Source organism: Palaemon carinicauda, chromosome 16 (genome assembly GCF_036898095.1).
Source record: "Palaemon carinicauda isolate YSFRI2023 chromosome 16, ASM3689809v2, whole genome shotgun sequence".
NCBI classification, from domain to species: domain Eukaryota; kingdom Metazoa; phylum Arthropoda; class Malacostraca; order Decapoda; family Palaemonidae; genus Palaemon; species Palaemon carinicauda.
The window spans coordinates 115,164,750-115,172,249 of NC_090740.1; the positions used below are offsets into that span (position 1 = coordinate 115,164,750).

The following is a 7,500-nucleotide window of genomic DNA, read 5'->3' on the forward strand; positions in this document are numbered from 1 at the left end:
TAACTCTTTCATTTATGTTTGTTGTCAAAATTTTAAAGTCACTATAAGCAGGGAATACGTTGATACGAAGAGGCGTACGTAATTTGTCAAAAGGCCAAAATATGCAAAAGTTTTTAATTAACAACATAAAATTTTCGTGGAATATTCACGTGTATTTTGTCATTTGCATATAGGCTAATGGAAAGTTCGCTCACTTTAAACAATTATCACATAGAACTTCTGTATAATGAATTTATTGTCATGACATTACAACATATAACCATCATTATCTCATCATCATCATCATCATCATCATCATCTCCTCCTATTCCTATTGACGTAAAGGTCCTCGGTTAGATTTCGACAGTCGTCTCTATCTTGAGCTATCAAATCAATACTTCTCCATTCATCATCTCCTACTTCACGTTTCATAGTCTTCAGCTATGTAGGGCTGCGTCTTCTAACTCTTTTAGTGATTTATGGAGCCCAGTTAAAAGTTTGGTGAACTAATATCTCTTGGAGAGTTCGAATAGCATGCCCAAACCATCTCCATTTACCCCTTCACCATGATCTCATCCACATACGGCACTCGTGTAATCTCTCTTATAGTTCCATTTCTAATCATGACCTACTATAAATTCCAAAATGATCATTGTTCATTATATTTCATCAAATATTAGCATTATTAAGAGGATTACAACGTTTTTGGATTCATTTGGTTATTACTAACAGCTTAGGAAATTTTCTAATAGTCAGAGAAAACGGATATGTGTAAAATGTACCCCCACGAGGGGGTTGAACGAATAAATAAATAGAAAGTTAAATTTTAGGATTACATACTACGCTAAAAGATAAGTTATTATCAAAATGGATTACCGTATGCTATCAAGTGAGTGAAGAAATAGTATAAAAAAAAGATCATTGATTTTGGTAAATGTATCAAGGAAATTATGAATTACATTTCGAAATCAATCTAGGAAATATGTTTTGAAGTAAAAGCAAATATAAAAGAATCTATAAATGCAAAGGCTATAATAAGATAAAAACATGTTTATATATTTCTTTGACTATTACATAAAATTAGGTATGTGTGTATGTGGAGTATTATCAAGTCTTACCTTCCTATTCTTTTTTTGATAAAAACACAATACACAAAAAGTAATAATTGTCCTGTTTCTTTCACATATTTTTTTCTCTCATTGTTAAAGAGAATATTCCCCATTACAGAGGAGTATTCATTCTTTTTTTACATCACCACTTAGTTTGAGTAGGGGGAGAGAGAGAGAGAGAGAGAGAGAGAGAGAGAGAGAGAGAGAGAGAGAGAGAGAGAGAGAGTTCCAGTTTGCGGATCATAATATATTTTGATATTTTGATACGTTTTTCTTTATATTCTCGCAAAGTATCTGAAATGAGAGAGAGAGAGAGAGAGAGAGAGAGAGAGAGAGAGAGAGAGAGAGAGAGAGAGAGAGAGAGAAGAGAGAGAGAGAGAGAGAGAACTCTGGGTCGTAGGGAACTTCTGTACTGATTCTCAATTAAGTCACTCAGTTCGTGATCTTCCGTCTTTCATGATAGAATTGGATCATCAGCGAACCATTTCGTGTTACTTTGACTTACAGGATTTCATAGAAATAATTTGCCCTTTTTTGGTTTTTATACAACTAAGGTAATCTGAATAATATCCTAAAATTTAGTGTGTGTGTGTGTGTGTGTATGTAATTATCTTTTTAGATAATTTGTGTAACTCTTTTTACATATCATATATAATTTTCACCACCATGACCTTATTCAACTCGTTATTCTACTTTTTTCTTCATCAGCTAACTCTAAAAGGCTATTTTTGAGACCTGGCTAATAATAATGTCCTAGGTTTAGCGTACTGTTAATATCCATGGACCTGACTCAACTAAAACTAAATATTACTAAATGTTGAATAAACATCAGGAATATAGCAAGACACTATACTAAAACAAAATATTGAATAAACATCAGAAATATAGCAACTGACTACTATAACTAAATGTTGAATAAACATCAGAAATATAGCAACTGACTCTACTGAACCTGAATAAAACTAAATGTTGAATAAACGTCAGAAATATAGCAACTGACTCAACTAAAACTGAATAAAACTATATGTTGAATAAACATCAGAAATATAGCAACTGACTCTACTATGACTAAATGTTGAATAAACATCAGAAATATAGCAACTGTCTCAACAAAAACTAAATAAAACTATATGTTGAATAAATATCAGAAATATAGCAACTGACTCAACTAAAACTAAATATAACTAAATGTTGAATAAACATAAGAAATATAGCAACTAAAGCTAAATAAAACTAAATGTTGAATAAACATCAGAAATGTAGCAACTGACTCAACTGACTCTACTAAAAACTAAATGTTGAAAATCAGAAATGTAGCAACTGACTCAACTAAAACTAAATGTTGAATAAACATCAGAAATATAGCAACTGACTCAACTAAAACTGAATGATGAAAATCAGAAATATAGCAGCTGACTCGACTAAAACTTAAATGTTGAAAATCAGAAATATAGCAACTGACTCGACTAAAACTAAATATTGAAAATCAGAAATATAGCAACTGACTCGACTAAAACTGAATGTTGAAAATCAGAAATATAGCAACTGACTCGACTAAAACTTAAATGTTGAAAATCAGAAATATAACAACTGATTCGACCGAATCTAAATGTTGAAAATCATTAATATAGCAACTGACTCGACTGAAACTAAATGTTGAAAATCAGAAATATAGGAACTGATTCGACTGAATCTAAATGTTGAAAATCATAAATATAGCAACTGACTCGACTAAAACTAAATGTTGAAAACCAGAAATATAGCAACCGGCTCGACTAAAACCAAGTGTTGAAAATCAGAAATATAGCAACTGACTCGACTAAAGCTAAATATTGAATAAACATCATAAATATAGCAACTGACTCGACTAAAACTAAATGTTGAAAATCATAAATATAGCAACTGACTCGACTAAAACTAAATGTTGAAAACCAGAAATATAGCAACCGGCTCGACTAAAACCAAGTGTTGAAAATCAGAAATATAGCAACTGACTCGACTAAAGCTAAATATTGAATAAACATCATAAATATAGCAACTGACTCGACTAAAACTAAATGTTGAAAATCATAAATATAGCAACTGACTCGACTAAAACTAAATGTTGAAAATCAGAAATATAGCAACTGACTCGACTAAAACTAAATGTTGAAAGTCAGAAATATAGCAACTGACTCGACTAAAACCAAATGTTTAAAATAAAAAATATAGCAACTGTTTCGACTAAAACCAAATGTTGAAAATCAGAAATATAGCAACTGACTCGACTAAAACTTAAATGTTGAAAATCAGAAATATAGCAACTGACTCGACTAAAACTAAATGTTGAATAAACATCAGATATATAGCAATTCTATTGCATAACATTAACATACCTGAAGGAGGAACCGTTGAGGCAATCCACCATCGAAACCTTGCAAACAATTGATTCTGCTGAATGTGACGTGATGTTACTCACAGTACAGTTGCTGACCTCCTCAGGGGGACCTGAAAATCAAGTTGGTTTTGCATTATTATTATTATTATTATTATTATTATTATTATTATTATTATTATTATTATTATTACTTGCTAAGGTACAACCTTAGGTGGAAAAACAGGATGCTATAAGCCAAAGGGCTCCAACGGGAAAAATAGCCCAGTGAGGAAAGGAAACAAGGAAAAATGAAATATTTCAAGAACAGTAACAGCGTTAAAATAGATATTCCCTTTATAAACTGTAAAAAAACTTTAACAAGTGGAAGAGAAATAACATAGAAAAGTGTGACCGAGTGTACCCTCAAGTAAGATTAGATGGGGATGTATTCATAAAATATTCTATCATAACATCAAAAGAAAAGAATTTTTATTTTATAAATAAAAAAAAAACATTGACTTCTTTCATTACGTGGAAACTTATTCCAAAAATATTCTATCATATTATCATCATAAAAAAGATTTGATTTTATATAAAAAAAGACATGATTTTTTTTTATTACGTATTATTTTGAAGAAAGTTTATTTTGTAGCTTTGAATGCACTGAGCAATGTACACGAGGGGTCATTTTTATGGGAGAGAGATAATTCAATTTTGAATTTTGGTATATAAAGGGAGGAGTGAACCGATTTTTTTTTTTAGTAAGAATTATGAGCTGGGGAATATAGCAAACACTACGTAAGTGATAAACAATAATATAATTATAATTTTTTATATAAAAGCTAAAGGGTGACCTTTGAGTTATGAGTAGTACAATGTTGGAATGCAGTATATTAAATAATAAAAATGAAATGCATTTATAACATAATTATTCATAACAAATGCCATTACCAAAAATGGGCTCTAGTAAACAACAGATAATTAAGATGTTGCCATTTTCGTGGTATACAAAAACTAAATCTTGAGAAGTTGAAGAATTTTGAGTGACAACGAAAATTAGGTAACGTCATACTACATTGCCATAGTGAGTGCTAACAATGAGAGAGAGAGAGAGAGAGAGAGAGAGAGAGGAGAGAGAGAGAGAGGTTAGCAGATTTTCCGTTTGACGATCAAAATAAATTTTGATATTTTAAAATGTTTATCTTTAAAGCCTTTCACAAAGTATTTCAAATGAAGAGAGAGAGAGAGAGAGAGAGAGAGAGAGAGAGAGAGAGAGAGTGGCCTGGAGTGAACTATAATTTTTTAATGGACTTTCTTATTCCGTCCCCTCTTATATGATGTAATAGCAGACGAGTTAAATGAATAAGTTATATGTCTTATCTTGACAAAAGTAACAGAACCACATGTATTCGAACATGAAATTCTTCAAAGTATTCATTTTAATTGTACTGAGGGGACTTATTGTGATGAAACCCGGTGCCGAGACATAATTGCTATTATAAACTTGTTTGAATCCTGCACTGCGATGGTATCGTTGCAACATATGCTTTTTTTTTTTTTTTTTCTTTTCCCGAACGTCACTGACGTATTTATCCAATCTCATGATTTTGGTTTGATATAACTTCAGCGTTTTTTTTTTTCCATACTTATTTCTTTTCTTTTTTTTGGCGAACATCACCGATGTATTTATTTGATCAAATTATTTTTCATATCTATTTTGAATGTTTTCGATTTATGTTTTACCAGTGTATTAATGATTTTGTTTAACGTTTTTCTTCCCGTTATTGTAAATAAAAGCCAAATCTGTTTGTACTGTGTTTTCAATCAATGTCAGTTATGTTTTAGAGTTTTGCTTTGTGTGTGTGGCATTAGGAAGTGCTACTAAATTTATCACTTTTGAAGTTATTTTTACTGTGAATACAATTTAGAAATTCAATAAAGTTGGAGAGATAAATTAGTAACAGAATTTACTTAACAATTCGTTAAATTTAACGATTAAATTGACATTTATTCCAATTGCAACAAGTGAATTTCATTAATCTTTATTTAATTTTAATTTTCAAGTAGAATATTTTGGAGAATAGTGTGGACACCACTGCTCTTACTCAAGTGTATATTACATTAGTATTCTTAGATAGGCGTTCATGTCCTCTTGAGTTTGGAATTCAACTTTGAATACTCATAATTTGTCTGAGAGAGAGAGAGAGAGAGAGAGAGAGAGAGAGAGAGAGAGAGGTTAGTAGATTTTTCGTTTGAGGATCAAAATAAATTTTGATATTTTAAAATGTTTATCTTTTAAAGCCTTTCGTAAAGCATCTGAAAAGAAAGAGAGAGAGAGAGAGAGGAGAGAGAGAGAGAGAGAGAGAGAGAAGGTAGTAGATTTTTCGTTTGAGGATCAAAATATGTTTTGAGATTTTAAAATGTTCGTCTTTATAGTCTTTCGCAAAGCATCTGAAATGAAGAGAGAGAGAGAGAGAGAGAGAGAGAGAGAGAGAGAGAGAGAAGTTAACAGATTTTCCGTTTGAGGATCAAAATAAATTTTGATATTTTAAAATGTTCATCTTTATAGTCTTTTGCAAAGCATCTGAAATGGAGAGAGAGAGAGAGAGAGAGAGAGAGAGAGAGAGAGAGAAGTCAGTAGATTTCTCGTTTGAGGATCAAAATATGTTTTGATATTTTAAAATGTTCATCTTTATAGTCTTTCGCAAAGCATCTGAAATAGAGAGAGAGAGAGAGAGAGAGAGGAGAGAGAGAGAGAGAGAGAGAGAGAGAAGGTAGTAGATTTTTCGTTTGAGGATCAAAATATGTTTGATATTTTAAAATGTTCAACTTTATAATCTTTCACAAAGTATCTGAAAAGAAGAGAGAGAGAGAGAGAGAGAGAGAGAGAGAGAGACGTAAGCACTGCTCTCTCGTTGCATCTAATGTAAAATTAATTCAGAGTCTTTAGAAGCAGAGCAAATATAATAGAGACGTTGTTATACAAGCATTTTTACCAAGTTTGGCCCAGTAGACGTATCAAACAGTTTATTTGATACAATCAAAATTTGTTTTAAAAATATGAACAATAGGCTTTTAAAGTTCTGCTTTAGTTTTGAAGAAAAAATGAAAAATAAAAAATCGTGCAAATTTCAACAAATCATTTTCATAGACTCAGCTGAAGTAGACTATTACTCGAGATATTCATATTATACACTGTTAAAAAAAACGTATTTTTTTTCGGAAATTCTCTGTAAAAAAGTCTACTATTCTCAGCCGTATTTCAGTAAAATACAGGCGACCGTAATTTTACTTTGTTATTATCTTTCACGGGTTGGTGACCGTAATATAACTCTTTTACGTCGATATATCTGTTCTTAAAACGGTAAATGCCTGGCAACATTTATTCCAGGATTTTTACCGTATTTTTTACGGCAAATTTTTAACAGTGTACATATTATGGAAAAATATGATGAAGAACAATTATGTGGCAGTAAGTTCACACCTTTCTTAGATATCATAGCTAACCCTTATACGAAATCCTATGTTATATTTAGACCATCAATTGAAACAATTTTGACGTACACGAGAAACGCATAATGACAAATGAATGATTTAAAAATTCCAGTGAATTAGCGATAGATGATGAATGGTTCGAAGTCAGTGGCTGGAGGAACAGGATCATAAAGTTTATTATATAAATTAATAATTTCAGTGGTTAATACGCAACACTCTACAAAACTATTTTCTAATATACCAAATGGCCCGATATCTAACTACATACAATGGCCCAGATACCAACCCACCCACACACACACAAACACATACGTATATATATATATATATATATATATAATATATATATATGTACATATATGTGTAAAATATATATATATGTATGTATGTATGTATGTATGTATGTATGTATGTATGTGTGTGTCTGTGTGTGTAATGATAACAATGATAATGCTAATAATTACTAATAATATTATTGATATTACTGTATATATAGTTTTTCGCATACATTTAATGGCCCTTACTTTTGGCGTCGCAAGATAATAAAAAAAACACCAATAG

The 7,500-nt window shown here is 30.9% G+C and overlaps 1 protein-coding gene across 1 annotated transcript in view; it reads right to left on the bottom strand.

Moving 5' to 3' along the window:
• Window positions 1-7,500, bottom strand: part of LOC137655103 (nephrin-like) — a 521,200-nt gene that overhangs the window by 4,425 nt on the left and 509,275 nt on the right. The gene's annotated exons all lie outside the window — the stretch shown is intronic.